The sequence below is a fragment of the Panicum virgatum genome, chromosome 8N (genome assembly GCF_016808335.1).
Source record: "Panicum virgatum strain AP13 chromosome 8N, P.virgatum_v5, whole genome shotgun sequence".
Lineage (NCBI taxonomy): Eukaryota > Viridiplantae > Streptophyta > Magnoliopsida > Poales > Poaceae > Panicum > Panicum virgatum.
The window spans coordinates 17,713,699-17,730,521 of record NC_053152.1 but is presented as its reverse complement, the minus strand read 5'-3'; the positions used below and the strand labels follow the sequence as shown (position 1 = coordinate 17,730,521).

Below are 16,823 nucleotides of genomic sequence, written 5' to 3'. Positions count from 1 at the left end.
TTTATAAAAAACAATATCGTTTCTGCTTAGCCACGTGGCCAACAAACAGCACTCACACATGGTAAAAAAAAAAAAGAGCCAGATTAAATCGAACCGTACATAATCGTAGTGTGGCTTTTTTCTTAAAAAAAGACGTACTACACAAGCAAGAACACCCCCAGCAAAGATTTATTATAGACATAAGTGCAGGTACTGTTGGCGGTCGATTTCGATGATTTTTACCGCCAACATTCCTTCGGATTTCATACTTCAGGACTATGTTGCTATAATTTTCAATAACATTAACAAGTTCCATGAGTTTTGGTGAGTATTTGAATCCAGGAACAACCTAGGAGAGGCCGCCCGGCCTCTAACTACCTTCTTCGGAGCCACGCAACTACCACCGACCTCAGGAGGCAATCCCAGGCGTCCACGCAAAGGCGGTGGCCAGATGGCCGCATCCCCAGGCCGGCCGGTGTAGGGGAGGCCGGCTGGCCCCACTTGTCGGCCTCTGGTGCTCTCCCTTGGCGTGAAATACAAGAACAATCGTCTTACCTGCGTGCAACTAACGCTCAGCTTAGTACCGACCCTGAAGTAGTATAAATAGAGATCAAACCCCCCTCTTGTAACACACACTAGCCATTAGAGAAGAGAGTATCTCGTTACACTCTTGTGTTAGAATAGGAAGAGAGTGAGGTGAGTGCTCTGGTGAAAGCCGAGCTAAAGGAGCGGACTCAAGTTCTCTCGGTCTTACTCCACATTTTGTATCCACCTCGAAGGAATATACTTTGAGTAAGTTTCTTGTCTCAACTTTAGTTTCTCGCTAGCTTTACTTTCTGTCTTAGTTACTTGTTTAATTACTTTCTTTGATCTGCGGGATCCTGAGTCTGCGTAAGTAGCAAGTTCTGCTTATTTGAGGTTCCTTTCTAAGTACACGGTAGGAGCAAGTAGCTCGAGAGCTGTGGGCGTGGTGCCCAGGCTTGGTTAGTTATCTCAGGTTGTGTTCCACCCCATGGAACCGTTGTGGTAGGCGGTAGGTGGTGACAGCCCTATCCGTCCCTTATAGTCCACCATGTTCGGGTGTTTTAATAGTAGTAGTGCAGGTTGCTGTTGAACTCCCTTTCATCCCTTTCTAAAGTCCTTCCTCTTCCAGCCATCTAAGAAGATCAAGTTAGTAGTTAGCTTGTCAACTAGATAGAGTAGTAGGTTATCTGGAGTTAGGCCCTCTTTCTGTTTGCCTTCTTCTCACTGGTTATGTCCGGTTGAAGATCTATAAGTTTGGTCGAAGCTTTACCGTTCCTTGGATTCGATATCTAAGGTATACTCCCTGGTGAAAGCTACAATCGGTTTCTGTGCGCTTGCGGAGTAATTCGTTAGGCTAAGGAGTGCCAACAAGTTTTTTGGCACCGTTGCCGGGGAACGGTAGCTACACTAGATTTAGAGCTAATCAACCGTACGACTTTCCATCCATCCACATGGAGTTTTCTCCTAGTTATCCGGCAGTTCCATCTTGCGAGTATTTGGAACCGCCACCATCTTGCCACCCCATTCTATCCGATGGTTACGAGATCCGTCCCAGTCTCATAGCCATGGTTCGCACACAGTCCTTCTCTGGTAGAAAGGACGAGTGTCCCTATGGTCACTTGCAAATCTTCGAAGAGAATTGCTCTCTTCTGATTATACCCGGTATGACCCAACACACCTTACGGTGGAAGCTATTCCTGTTCTCTCTAACAAGGGAATCCAAGATTTGGTACAACTGGATGGCAAGGAGAGTCGGAGGAGATTGGATACAGTTGAAGGATGAATTCTACTTGTTCTTCTATCCTATCTCCAAAGTGATTCTTCATCGGAAACAACAGTTATCATTCGAGCAAGGCGATGAATCACTTGGAGTAGCCTGGGCTAGATTCATGCATTTAGTAGACTCCGGGCCACCACATTAGATGCCGGAGGAAATACTTATGCAACAGTTCATCTATGGCCTTAAACCGGAAAGTGCACATTTCATGAATGTGGCTTCCAAGGGATCCGTCATGTACAAGATAGTAGCTGAAGTCAGGACTCTCCTAGAGAAGGTTCTGAACAGCACTGACTACACTGGTATTTATGACGATCCACCAGAGCCGATAGAGCAGCCCAGCGAGACACATCAGCTTCAAATCCTCTCAGCCGCATCCTCTCCAGCTCCACCATACATAGAGGAAATCACCAAACCACCAAATTCCCCAGATCATGAGCCCCTCATTGAGGACATGCCTATGTTCATACCTGATCTCTTCACTGAGGAAGAGTACTTGGAACTCGGTAATGTTGCAAGCATGCCGAAGGAGCGTAAGTGTATATGCTCAAGATCTGAGGCGTTCATTCCCGAAGCTTCATCGCAGATAGAGGGTCTTTCTGTGATCATAAGTAAGGAATGGACAGAGGAAGCCGAGGTCAGCAGTAACATCGTCCAGATCTACTACAATCATAGAGTGCTCCTCTGCACTATTGGGGACACTGAACCACAAGAAACTTATTACGACCTGAAGGTCGGGGTGAACGTGATGTCCAATACCTTGGCAGATCACGTTTCATGTGAGCCTCTGACTTTCTTGCGTAAGCACCTGAAGTGGATCGACAGCCAGATAGTGGAAAGTAAGGGGATTGTTCATGCTATGTCCCTGAAAATGGGACGTAACAAAGTATTCCTGGACTTCCACGTCTTCAATGTCCCGGAAGGTGAAGAGTTTGTCTTGATTGGTCAGCCAATTGAGCCCCTTGTCAACCCAAATGGAGACCGAGCAACCCTCGAGGTCAAAGTTGGCAAAGAAAGAGTCCCGGTCAATCTAGTCCGTTCATGTAACACCATTGCTGAGGCTAGACCGGAGCAAGACCCATTAGAGGAAGCAGTGAACAGCCAAGAAGAGCAAACTCAGCCCATTCTTGAGGAAGATGTCTCGCACTTCACCCAGGAAATAGATCCGGTCGGCAAAAGTAAGCTCAACGGAAGAGGAGATACCGCAACCTCCTCTTCCTGAACTGAAGCCGCTGCCCCCTGGGTTGAAGTATGCATTCCTCCACGACAACAGAGCCACGCCAGTTGTCATCAGCGATAAGCTGACAGAGAGTGAAACTCGGCGGCTCGTTGCAGTCTTAGAGAAATATCGGTCTGTCAATGGATATTCTCTCCAAGACTTGAAGGGGATCAGCCCCAATTTGTGCACCCATCGAATTCCACTACAAGAAATATGTTATTCCATAACGAATTTTCAGTGATGTTTATGAAAACTGTCATAGAGAGACATGATCTATGACGATTTCTGAATTTTCGTCACAGATTTGTGGGTAGCCCATATGGGCTCTAATTTGGGCCCTGTTTCTGTGACAAACCTCTAAAAACATCATAGAATGAAAATAAAAATTGTCATGAATTTAATATCATGCTCAAACCACGATGGTGACAGATGAAAATATGTTATAGTTAACATAGGTGCATCCAAGCTTCTACATAATATTTTGTTTGCATGAGAATATTATTATCTGAATTTTTATCAATTTATTCATGTTTAAATTTATTTTTTCTTAGTTTTCTGAATTTTTATTGCATAGGAAAATACTTTGGGCCCGCTCAACATTCTCCTGTGATTGGCCCAATGCCCCCCCCCCACCTCCATATAACATGTGCTAAGCTGCAACATAATTTTTTGTTTGCATGTGAATATTATTATCTAAATTTTTCTCAATTTATTCATGTTTAAATTTAATTTTTCTTAATTTTCTGAAGTTTTATTGCATAGGAAAATACTTTGGCCCCGCTCAACATTCTCCTGTGATTTGCCCCAATGCCCCCCCCCCCACCCCCCCCAATGGGTATCGACCCCCCCCCCCCCCCCCAATGGGTATCGAACCTTACCATTGCAGTAGACATCAATTTGTTTTTGTTATTGATATTTAACATATTTATACGCAAACATGCTCCTGTTTTCTGGCATGCCACTCTAACCAGGCCACGTGGGATCCTGATCACTTGGGTCCATCCACCAGTGAAGAAAATAAATACGAAAAAAAATTGGTACCTACAAGGATTGAACGTTGCTTGTGGTTGGGGAAAAAAGAGGAAAAAACAACCAACGTTACTGGAATCGTCCCGGCCCAAGAAGTAGCAAACCCAACCGCTGAGCTAAATTGTCCTTGTGTAAGGACCGCCGTTTATGTTTTTTATCTCTACACTCGGCGACCGAAAAAACCGTTGAAAAATAAAGGGTCAGCAGAGATCGAACCTGCGACCTTCCACCTAAGAGAGGATCGGTTCAGCATGCTACTCTCTAGTACAATTATTGCATGTCCGGCTACTTCAACCACGTGGACGCGAGCTATTGGCTGAGCGGGGTCGCCACGGACAGCAAAGACCAGATGTATGGTTGATCTTTCTCTTTTTAATCCGGAATTAAAGTTTGTAACTAGTATTACTCCCTCATATGAACTTCAAATTTGATGGTTCTTTTTTCTGTTTTCTTCTAAAATCATGATCTTTCATGTAGTGCAGTTTGTTTGTTTGTTAATTTCTATTTCTTTGAACTTGTACATATGACTTGTTTTCTTCCATCCAAGTAGACAAACAAAAAATATGTTTTTGCATAACAATTAGTAATGTAACTTCATATTTTCTAATGTTATGACAAACATAAGGCTCTGTCCAAATTTGAGGTGCATATGAGTTTAAAAATATTATAAGTTACTTAAATCTCAAAGTTTGACTTGAGTTGATTGAGACAATTTGAGGAGTCTATCCATTCTATGAATAATATATACTTCAATCTTCATGAAATATTTTGAAACTTTAATGTTAAGCTTATAAACCCATAAACTAATTCTATGCCAATTTATATATTTTTCTGAGAAGTTTTAAATATTATCATCATTATTTTATATTAAGGTTTTGAATAGAAATTTGAACTATCCCTAATAAACATTTAAAATTTTCATCTATTCTAAGATATGAGCTATACTTGAACAACCATACTTAAAATTTATTTTTTGGAATTTTCTAAACAGTATTTGAAATAGAAGTAGTTCAAATTATAATTATTTTCTATAAACACGCGAAAATTCCTTTAAACTATTAAATAGTAATGGAGCTCAAATTTTTTTGAAACATCTACAAAACAGCTTATATGTATTCTAATATATATTAAAAATAAATTGATATACAGAAGGCAAGTATTTTTCCATGTTGGTTCACAAGGTCCTTTCTTCGTTTGGCTGAAAATGAAAATGAAAATAAAATGATATATAATAGTATTGGGCTGAAACTACTTCGGATTCCACATCTCAAATTTGGCCCGTTTAAGCCCAAATTGAATTGCAGCACAGTTTAGACCGTCGTATTCTATAGATGGCTGAGATGCACCAAGCGTCGAATAAATACACACTCCCCCCTCAGCCGAAACCCTAACCACAGCTCCTCAACACTCACCGCTCTCTCACTTGCTCCCCTCCCTCCTTCAGATCTGCACAACGCTCCCCTTCCCAGGCGCACGGCTGCCAGGCCTCCGTCGCCTTTGCGCTTGTGCGGAGGTCGGCTGCCTCTTCGACGCCTCGCGTCCCAGAGCTCAAGGCGCGCCTCCTGCTCATCGCGGAGGATATCCTCCCCACCTCGTAGGCCCGCTCCTCTTTGGCAAGGTGTGGTGCCATGGCTGTGGGCTCCTCATATCCACCCAGCAAGAGGCGTCCATGCACACCATCATCATCGGCTACAGCGGTTGGTGCGCAGGCCGCGCTTATCCGCCTTCTCGGCGTCGCGCTGCAAGGCGACCCGGCAGGGAGCGGGCCCCTCGACCGGCGCGTGCACGCTCGCTCGCCCGCGCCCTGCTCGTGAGCGCGTGGGCCTGCTCGTTCCTTCCACGCAACCCTGGGGCCTGCTCGCCCTGGTCGGCGGGAGGCGCTGCTGGGCGTGAGCGGCGGGGACGAAGTTGGGGCTGGTGAATTTAGAAGGTATGAGCTATCATTTTTTGTTGCATTCACCTGCTACACAGTGTTCCCCCCAAATGTTTGTCGAAATGCCAAAACAAACAAGGGCACTTGGGCACACATTGTTTTGGGCAAGCTACGCCACTAATGAAGTCTGTTGCTAAGAACTACTTTAATTCCTGTTAGCAAGTGGCAACAGCTCAATAGCTGTCAGCGGCTCTTTGTTTTAATTAATTTGCAGCTCTTGCTTGTTGTTTAGAACTGTGAGTTGTCCTTTTCAATCTGCAGTGATGAATCAATGTTTCCTATTCAGTGATATAGCTAATGCTTGAAATGTTAGTTCAATTTTATTTTGTTGTCTGCTAGCTTTGCTAATTGACGTTATGCTTGGGTTGCGTTGATCTGCTACAACTCTTCATGTCTGTGTGCCATTTGTTCAAAGCTTGAGGTTGTTTGGTTGGAGCTTTGTCAGTAGGCTAATTAGTGAGTTGTTTAATCACTGCAATATCAGCATCATGGTTTAGCTCTGTTCTGCAGGTTTGTCAGTTTAGCATCTGCAGCTATAGCTCGATGCAACAGAACTCCTACAAAGTGTTATTATCTGTGTGAAAACCATATGCTATGGAAAAAAATAGGTAGCTGCCTGCAAATAAATATTTATAAACTATTGCAGGTTTGTTGGATCGATTTACTCAGATTTGACTAGTGGTTTGTGTTTTCTTCTGCATCTCTAGTCTCAGCCGGATTAGTGGTCAGCCGGTGGCAGTAGGCGCATGCACCGGTGGCAGTAGGTGCGTTGAGTCAGACCTCTAGGTACAACTAGCACCCCCCTGCTTGCTATGTTTTAGCCGCGTCTTGAATTTCCAGCACTTGCTATCTTTGTAGGTTTTCAATGCAGGAAGTTCTTTACGCAATATGACTCCCAAGTTCTTTACTTGCTTTTGTTGTAAGGTTGCATGTCTTACTATGCTTAGATTTACTAGTGTAGAATTTATATTGACATAGTGTAATTCGTATATGGATTTTGTGTACAAGGTTATCATTCTCATGTATTTGCAGGGCCTATTTCAGTGATCTGATATATCTTGTCCACTTTTTTATGTTTAATATTTTCACATGTTAATTATGCTTTATACCTCAGTTGTTCTCCATTGAAAAAAAAGCACTGTAAGATTGATTTCTATGACCAACTAGTGCACTGATTTTTATATGTATTATGTTAGATTACCATTAAGATTGCTTTCCATGACTTCTCTGCCTCTGTTTTCAATTAGCTGCTAGCTGTTTGCCACAATTCAAACCTTTCCTAATATAGCACTGTAGTTCTAGTTATTCTTTTCCACGCCAACAAAATTGTGGATAAATGTACAGCTATGTCTTAGCTGTGTGTGTGTGCTTGTTTGATATCTCATATTTGTCTCTTTGAGTTCATATGTCCTGCATTTTTATTTGATTTTGTTTCCTGCATTTTGATTCCCTACAATTCTCAAAAGTTAACTATGCATTGACATTAATTTCTGCAGGTGATTTAAAAGGTTAAAGAATTGGCGGTTAGAATAGAAGAGAAGTCTCGCAGAGAAGAAACCATTGTAGCCAAATGTGCTGCCACAACACTCATCAAAACTGATAGGTGGTGAAAAAGAATTCTTTACTTAGTTGCTGCTGTTGGTTCATACTCTTGGTGAAACCAATCTTTTGTTTTTTTTCTGGTCCATTTTGTTGTCTTTGGTCCTGCAATGTTATATTGCTAGTTCTGATTCATGGAAAGCACTCTATGTGATCCATTATTCTGATGTCATGACGCTGGATGCAAATATTATTGATATGAGATTATAATTTGGGTTGTAATTGCTTATTGTGACTTCTGGGCTGGAATTTTTGTTTTGGTAAATGGGCTGTGTATAAGCTGAATCTGGTTAGCTAAGAATAAATGTTGGGCTGAAATCAGGTCCATCCGAATTGGGCCCATTCAAAATGGGCTGTGAGGCTGACGTCACCTGCCATGTCACTCGCCACGTCACCACTACTTCCCACATAATGGCCATGTCAGCAACCATGTCATCGGCCACGTCATCATTGTCATCTACATCATCACCATGTCACCAGCCATGTCATCCTCCATGTCATCAATGTGTGACATGACAATTGAATCTGTGACGAAAATTATACTGTTTGTGACGTTTATTTTTGTCATAGAAAACGGGTTTGGGTTGGGCTTTAGGGGCCCGGGGATATTCTATGACGGTTTCAAAACGTCATGGATCAAGCAATCCATGATGAAATTTTAAGGAACGTCACGAGGTGTGATATGTGACGCTCAATACATGACGTAATTTGAGATTTTCATAGATATTGTTTTATGACGGTTTTTTAGTGATCTGTGACGAAATTTAATCGTCATGGATCAACAAATTTTTTGTAGTGTTCCAATGGAGCCGGAACATAAGCCGTCACCAGAATATCAACGGCGGCTTAACAATGCAATGAGGTTGGTAGTCAAGAAAGAGGTGCTTAAGCTACTACACACGGGTATCATATACCCCGTGCAAGACGGTTAGTGGGTCAGCCCAGTTCAAGTGATCCCGAAGAAGGGAGGTATGACGGTAGTCCGAAATGAGAGGAACGAGCTCATACCTCAGCGGACAGTGACCGGATGGAGGATATGTATTGACTATAGGATGCTCAACAAGGCTACCCGAAAAGATCACTTCCCTCTTCCCTTCATCGATGAGATGCTTGAACGCTTGGCAAAGCACTCAATACTTTTGCTACCTCGATGGATACTCTGGTTGTCATCAGATCCAATGTGTTAGCCCATTGTCCAAAGAAAAGAAATATGGACACGTGAAGGTCCAATGTGTTAGCCCATGTCCAAAGAAATAAGAGAGAAATAGCTCATGAAAGGAATGCATTTATCATCCACAAAAATTCTACACACTTGCACATCTTGATCAAAGTTTATGACTTATTTCTCCTAAAGGATCCGGTCTTTGATTTAGCAACACAAGAGGAATAGGTATGCTTTCAACTTTTCCCTACCCTGAGCTCCACATAAGCCTTTCTAGAGATAGGAGAAAAAGAAGGCAGTGATCTGCCTTGGTAAGGAATCCAAAAAGCAAAAAGAGAGATCCGAGAGTACAAACTAAGGAGCTGAGCTATGTTTTGATTTTGAAAAGACATATATAATACCTAAGTATCTGAGCTCGGGAGACTAAGGAACCTAAAGTTTTAACCATTCCAAAGTTTCAATTATCAAGATAAGCATGGCAGACACTTAAAAAATTCGCAAGTCTGGGAGAAAACTTGGAATAACTTGTATGCAGGTTTCTTCAAAGGAGTTGCATCCACCCTAGTCTTCGCCTCTTTACTCGAGGATGAGCAAAGGCTAAGTGTGGGGGTGTTGTTGACGGTCCTTAAGTCAGAAATAAAGTCATCAACTCATGCATCTTTTCATAGCTTTCAATCACCAAAAGTATTTATAGGGCTTATTTCTAACCATTTCCACGAGTTTTGGTGATTCTTGGATTGCAAGCACTCATACCCGGAATAAGAAGAAAACACGACGAATATGCAGACAAAGTCGCAGCCGATCGCGCCCTGTGTAACACATGCAAAAGAGGCCCACAAACCAAACCAAACCGACCAACCAAGCCCCGGCACCGACCATCTGACATCAGGACCCACCAGGCAGCAACCCAGACGAAGGCGGTGGCCAGAGGCGGCCAAGGGGAGTTGGCCAACCCCACCTGGAGGTGTCTCCAGGTGAATTTTAGCGGGAAGGCTGATCTTATCCTCCTTATGGCGGTTTGGCATGTGTTCCATGTATGAATATGGTGGGAACCGACCTTTGGAGCTATAAAAGAGGCCTCCACACACCATCTCAAGGCATTCACAATTCTCACTCATTCCACAAGGAGAAGGAGTAGTAGTAGGACTCCACTTGTATCATTAGAGTAGAGGGAGTGTGTGAGGTGGAAGATCGGAGAAGAGCCGGATGTGTCGGCCTCTCTTTGTCTTGTACTTCGACGGGTACGAATCACTTGTGTAAGTATCCGGAGTTCATCTTCTGTTGAGTTCTTGGTTCAGTATTCTTAAGTTATTCATTTGTTTATGGGTTCATCGTCTGTTCTCGTAACGGTTGCTCTGGTAGAGGGCCCCTGATAAAGATGGGTAACCCTGCGCAACGCTAGAGTACGTAGTCAAAGGCTTAAGCGTGGTGCTTAGGTCCTAGATTGCCATTGTTTGCCTCGTGCTCCACAGTATTGCGGGGTAGACTGTAGGTGGTGACAGCCCTGTCGGTCCGCTACGAAGCTACTTCGTGGTTAGTGCACTCCCCCCTGTCCGAGTACGGCATAGAGCCATAAGCCGAAGGTTCCTAACAGTACCTGGGTCAGACCGGTGCCCGAAGTAAACAAGTGACGAGCCTAAGTCTACCTTGCCATTACCCTTAACCTTAGATAAACCACACGACCCGAAGCTCTCCTACTTCTTATTCTCCTAGGTTAAGCTAGCCAGAAGGTCGTTACACATCCGTTCCCTGTGAAATCTCGATACCCTGAATACTCTCCGGGTGAAGTGCTACAACAGTATCTTCCGTGCGCTTGCGGATTATTCTGTGATCGTTAAGAAATACCAACAAGCATTTCTGGCGCCATTGCTGGGGACGAGCTTAACAACCCCGTTCCTAGTGATTGCGCTAAGAAGTGTCAACAATCATAAACTGCCTTTGGCATGACACTGACTCTTGCTCCCAAATCACAAAGAGTGCGTGTGAATTGTTGGCTCACGATTGAGCTTGTGATCGTGGGATATCCTGGATCCTTCTTCTTCTCCAAGAGAGGATCGAGTATAGCTGCGCTACACTCCTCTGTGAGCTGCACGACCTCGGTGGTGGGCAAGGTCCTCTTGTCCCCAAGGATATCTTTGATATACTTGCCGTACATCGGAACCTGCATAGCATATAGAAGCGGTATGTTGACATAGAGCTTCTTAATTACCTCGACAAACTTGTCGAATTGTTCGTTGGCCACTGGCTTCCTCATCCGTTCCGAAAACGGTAAGGCAATTGTATCATGATACTCCTGTGAAGTTCTAGGGGGTTCCACGGTTGCTTCCTGTGCAGCAGTTGTATTGGAATCCTTTGCCTCCTCCTATTCTTCGTCTTTAGCGGAGGTATCGTTGGCGGTTATAGTCTTCCACCGAGATCCTGCATCTTTAGGAAATGGGGGTTCCTGCGTGGACTTATCGGTCCGGGTAGTCACCGCACTAACATTTTCCTTCGGGGGAACTTCCGGTTGTTCGGGTAGTTTTCCCGAGTTATTGTTAGAGCAAGATAAGGCTAGCTGTGCTACTTGAGTTTCTATCATTTTACTAAAGCTCAGCTGATTTTCAATAACAGAGTTTAGGCCCTCTAGTTACGCGGCCATAGATTCAAAAATCTTGTCATTAGTAAGAAATTTCTTACTAATGTTGTCATTAATTTGTTTCTGGCCGTACACTTGGTCTTTTAAAGTAGGTTGAAAATTGATATTAAAGTTCATACATTGCTGTTGGCCGAAGGGGAGGTTGGCCTTAGAGTTCCAACCCTACTGAGGACGAATGCCTGAATTGTTGGAATTATTGGTTCCAACGAAGTTCGCCTCCTCCTGAGTGATTGGGCAAGAGTTGCCCGTATGTCCAGTTTCTCCACAAGTCTCACATGTCATGCGAGAATCCATAATCTGGTTGGCCTCCTGGTGCAGAGACTCTAGCCTTTTCATGAGAAGGTCCATCTTGGCGGCGAGCATATCGACATTGTCAATATGGTGAATTCCCTTGCGGGGCTGCTGCCTATCTCCTTTCCAACTCTGGTTGGAAGCAATCTTCTCCATCAGCGCCTTCCCTCCAGTGACGTCAAGTGAGAGAAAAGAAAAACCTGATGCTGCATCAATGTGATTCTGGGCTAGCATGTTCAGGCCATGGAAGAAACTCTTAATAATCAGTCATTCCTCCATGCCGTGGTGGGGGCATGCTGCAATATATTCCTGAAATCTCTCCCAAGCTTTTGGGATGGTTTCCTCTGGGAGTTGCTGAAATCCGGAGATCTTGCTCCGGAGGGCATTTGTCTTGCCCACCGGGAAATACATGGTTCGGAATGCATTGGAACAGGCATCCCAAGTAGTGAAGTCTGCTTTATTGGTGTAGAACCACGTCTTCGCTTTGCCAAGCAAACAGAATGGGAACAGTCGAATACGGACATTATGCATCATAGTGCCTCTGGGTTGATGGTACTACTCACTTCCATGAAATTTTGGAGATGAGTGTTGGCATCCTTAGATGCCTTACCGCAGAATGGACTTGCCTGGACCATGTTCACCATTCTAGACTTGAGCTCAAAGCCATCATTGCCTTGGTCATTGTTAAGTCAAGTAGGGATGTGGCTGCTGGACCGGGCTGAGTCCTGATGAAGGGTCTTAGCCATGGGTGATGTTGCTGAAGTGGATGAACTAGGATTCCAAGTGGGCTTCTTCTAAGGTGGGACGACACGGAGTCTTCACGATTCTCCCAATTCTTTCTAGATTCGGATTGAAGTTTGCTGGTAGATCGAAACTGATCATGCACTGCTCTGCATCAATCAGATGAGAGAGAGAGCAATGGTAAACCCGCTAAAACTAGTAGTGATAAAATTAGTAAAGTTTATCACACAATTATACGATAACATTAGCCAATTGCTTCCCCAGCAATGGCGCCAAAAATTATTGTTGGTGTCTCTTATGCTTAATCTGAATAGGTATTCCGCAAGCGCACAGAATCACCGGTGTAGCACTTCACCACGGAGATTCCGGGGTATCGTGAAAATCCTCAGGGAAGCACTATGGTGAAGTATATCGTAAATCGTAGTGACAACCTTTATTGAATCTATCAACTGACTAATTCAGCAGGGTTAAGCCAGATAACTCGATAGGATAAATGGCCATGCTATGACCATCTGGCACACAAGGGACTCTATACGTTAGAGAGGTAGCACCTGGAGGACAACGAGCGAGAAAGGACACCTGATACACTTCTAAACTACTGATCTAGCCTCACTAGAACTAATCTAAACTTCTTCCTTGATGTCGATAACCTGGAGCTTACTTCGGCAGCCTCAGAGAAGGACTCAGATTGGGATGAGAAGGGAGTCCAATGTCAGTCGGCAACTACTGCCATGAAGGCACCCAAACGTGGTGGACTACGAAGATCGGACAAGGTTGTCACCACTTGCCGACTACTACTGTGGTACCGTGGGGTGGAACAGACTTTCTATCTAGCACTGAGTCAGACACCACGCCTTCTCTCGGCACTAGGATTTCTCTTGAGGCCTTCAAGAGAAATCCCCCTCAACCTAGCGAACTAACTTGAATTCACTAGTCCAGACGAGAAAACCCGCAAGAAAAGCTCCGACAAACAAGATAGATAACTTAAACTGGACTAGAGGTAAATTACTTCCGCAGACAAGTACTGGTACTCGAAAAGGTAAACGACTTGCGGAAAGTAAAGCTGACTCGAAGTAAATAAAGAAGATTACTTATATTAATAAAGTCAAAAGAAAAGATACAAGAGCTTATACCGAGCTCCGATGATGACTCCGGATCCCCGAGACAAGCTTGACTCGACTCTAACTCCCAACTACTAATCCTACTCTAGAAATGAGAGAACAGAGGACTCCTTTTCGTGTGTGTTTACAAGTGAGGATGGGAGGCCTACTTATAGTGGTTAGAGGTCAGTAATTAGCGGGTAGCTCCAAGAGTAAGAGACATCTTTCTTAGCTTGAACTTCACGCGAAAGGGCGACCTCAGACGGTGCCAGGTGAGGCCGGGTGGCCTCCCCTAGGCCACGTGGCCACCACCTTCGAGTGGACGGTCCTGATTGCCTCCTCAAGTCAGTTTTGCTGGTGCTTTACCAGATACCGGTATCCCAGGGGAGGCCGGGCAGCCCGAGGGAAGCCGGGCGGCCTGCCTCCGGAGACTGTTGGCCCTCCGTTTCACCGACATCCTAGATCAACGCTCCATATTACTACTGGTTGGGTATCACCGTTGTTTGATCATCTGGGCGCTGACTTGTGGGTCCTTTGGTTGATGCACATGCCTTCCGGGTCTACCGACTTAAACAGGGGTTGATCCCATGGTTTAGGGGCATTGTGACTATGTCACGTTGCTCCTGTAACAAGGACGCACCCATGTATGTTGAGGTGCCAGGCCGGCCGGCACGGTTGAGGGGCCGGGCGGCCTGGATTTTCTCTGTTTTCGAGCATCTTTGGGCTGTGATCTCCTGTAGGAACATCTCATTCGAAACTTGTGGAACTTATTAGAATTAAATAAAATATGCATGGAATATAGTGGAAAAGCTCATTTTATTCCCGAGAGGTTGATGGTCAGAACATGAAATAATGGCCATCAACAACCTTCCTGCTCCTGGTGCAGTCAATGCTCTCCCTCACTTCAGTTCGGGTAGTGCCGCCATGAGCAGATTCGCCGGCGCCGCCTCTATGGGCGGTCCGGCTACGAGCGAGGGGCCGTTCCATGCGCGGCAGTCGACTCCGATAGGCTTGAGCGGTGGATCTGACGCGCTGATGTCAGGGGGGGGGGTTCGGATTCTCCTCGAATGTTGGAACAGGATTTGGACGAGAGGAACCACGAGGTCCTGTCCATCTTCAGGAGCAGAAGGTCCTCGGGGAGCGGAAAGCACACTGGAGCTAGTCCATGGGGACCTCTGCTGGCCAGTGACACCGGCGACACCAAGCAGGAACGCCTACTTCCTACTACTGGTGGTCGATCGAAGCCGTTTCATGTGGGCGACCCTGCTGCCATCCAAGGACAAAGCAGCTGCGACCATCATGGAATTCCAAGCGCGGGCAGAAGCCGGGGCCAACTGCAAGCTGAGGGCGTTCCGTACAGATCGTGGCGGCGAATTCACCTCGAAGGCGTTCATGGAGTACTACGCGGCTGACGGGGTGCAGCGCCAGCTGATGGCGCCGTACTCGCCCTAGCAAAACGGCGTGGTGGAGCGCCGTAATGGCATAGTGGTCGGAACTGCGCGCAGCCTACTGAAGGCGAAGGGGCTGCTGGGACAGTTCTGGGCAGACGCTATGCTGACAGCAGCCACCTGCTGAACCGCGAGCCAACGAAGAACGTGGAGGGCATGACCCCGTTCGAGGTGTGGTATGGGAAGAAGCCGGCTGTCCATCACCTGAGGACGTTTGGCTGCCTGGTGTATGTGCGGAACATGGTGCCACACTTGAAGAAGCTGGAGGACCGGGGGTGAAGATGATCTTCATCGGGTACGAGCGCAGCTCCAAGGCATTTAAGGCCTACGACCAACGCACAGGCCGTGTCCATGTGACACGGGATGTGATTTTCAACGAAGGTGGATAGTGGGACTGGTCAGGAGATGTGGCGCACGATGACACGGCGAGCGGCGACGCGAATGACTTCACCATCCAGTACATGGCGTTGCTGTCTCCATCGGCACTGGAATGGGAGGACACTGCTTCCCTTGCTGCATCGGCCACATCTTCAATAACACCTGTCGCTGGGTCTCGGCCTTCCTCACCAGCGACTTCGACGGCCATGGCGGGTGCCACAGTTGGGACGTCGCCCGGCTCGGAGGATATGACTATGCCGAGCACTGGTATAGCTCCAGCTGTCCAGTTCGCCTCACCCCCGGCAGTGCTGGGAGAGGGCGAGCTAGATGCCGACCACGACGATGACTTGCCGCCATGTTTTAGGACTCTGGAGAATATCGTCGGGCCGGCGGCGATGCCGGGGCTCGCGGTGCGCAACCTAGGCAGAGGGCCGCTACTGGCAGTAAGCGCGGAGGAGCCGGCATCGCTGGCTCAGGCGAAGAAGGAGGCGTGTTGGCGACGCGCCATGGAGGAGGAGCTGCAGGCGATTGAGGAGAACCGCACGTGGACACTCACTGATCTTCCGCCGGGACGGCAGGCAATCGGGCTCAAGTGGGTGTACAAGGTCAAGAAGGATGAACGTGGTGCTGTGGTGAGACACAAGGCGCAGCTCTCGTCATCGCTCCGGCATGCATGGAAGCCGTGCGGCTGTTGGTGGCTTTGGCTGCCAGTGAAGGCTGGGAGGTCCATCACATGGACGTGAAGACATCATTCCTGAACGGCAACCTTCAGGAGGAGGTGTTCGTGGAGCCAATAACACATGGTATTCAAATTGCATAAAGCTTTGTACGGGTTACATCAATCTCCTCGTGCTTGGAATCGGAAACTAGATGAGAAGCTTCGTTTTCTGGGTTTTGTGAGGAGTACCTCTGATCATGCTATCTATTGCCATGTAAGAGGAGTAGAAAGGCTAGTGGTAGGTGTCTATGTGGATGATCTTGTGATCACAGGCACAAACAGCCGTGGCATTCAGGAAGGAGTTCAAGGAACAAATGGCTGCTGTATTCAAGATGAGTTATCTTGGTCTACTGTCCTACTATCTGGGCATAGAAGTGAAGCAAAAGGAGGAGGGGATCACCCTGTCTCAAGCTATGCTCTGAAAATACTTGACAAGGGTAGAAGGATAGACTGCAATCCTTGTCAGGTGCCTATGGATCCAAAGGTAAAGCTGACCAAGGAAAGCAGCAGTGCCGGTGTTGATGCAACAGAGTACAGAAGCCTTGTGGGAAGCTTGAGATACCTGGTAAATACCCGACCTGACTTGGCTTTATCAGCTGGGTACATTAGCAGGTTTATGGATGGACCTCATGAAGAGCATTTGGCAGCAGTAAAGCATATCCTCAGGTATCTTGCTGGTACTTGGAATTGGGTCCTGTTCTATACAAGGAAGAGGGGAGAAAGAGCTGAACTCAATGGATTCAGTGATAGTGATCTGGCTAGAGATTTGGATGGCAGAAAGAGCACAACT

General features: G+C 46.1%; 1 long non-coding RNA gene and 1 other non-coding gene across 3 annotated transcripts; both read left to right on the top strand.

Moving 5' to 3' along the window:
* The first annotated feature begins 5,413 nt into the window (after positions 1-5,413).
* LOC120685833 lies at positions 5,414-7,795 on the top strand. Of its 2 annotated transcripts, none has more exons than XR_005679789.1 (3): positions 5,414-5,533; positions 5,582-5,958; positions 6,472-7,795. It is a non-coding gene; the product is annotated as an uncharacterized LOC120685833 (long non-coding RNA). The 2 variants fall into 2 exon arrangements; XR_005679790.1 differs by having other exon boundaries at positions 5,582-6,569; positions 6,669-7,795.
* Positions 7,796-11,925: 4,130 nt separating this feature from the next.
* Positions 11,926-12,032, top strand: LOC120687041. Its single transcript, XR_005680544.1, has one exon. It is a non-coding gene; the product is annotated as a small nucleolar RNA R71 (small nucleolar RNA).
* The last annotated feature ends 4,791 nt before the right edge of the window (positions 12,033-16,823 follow it).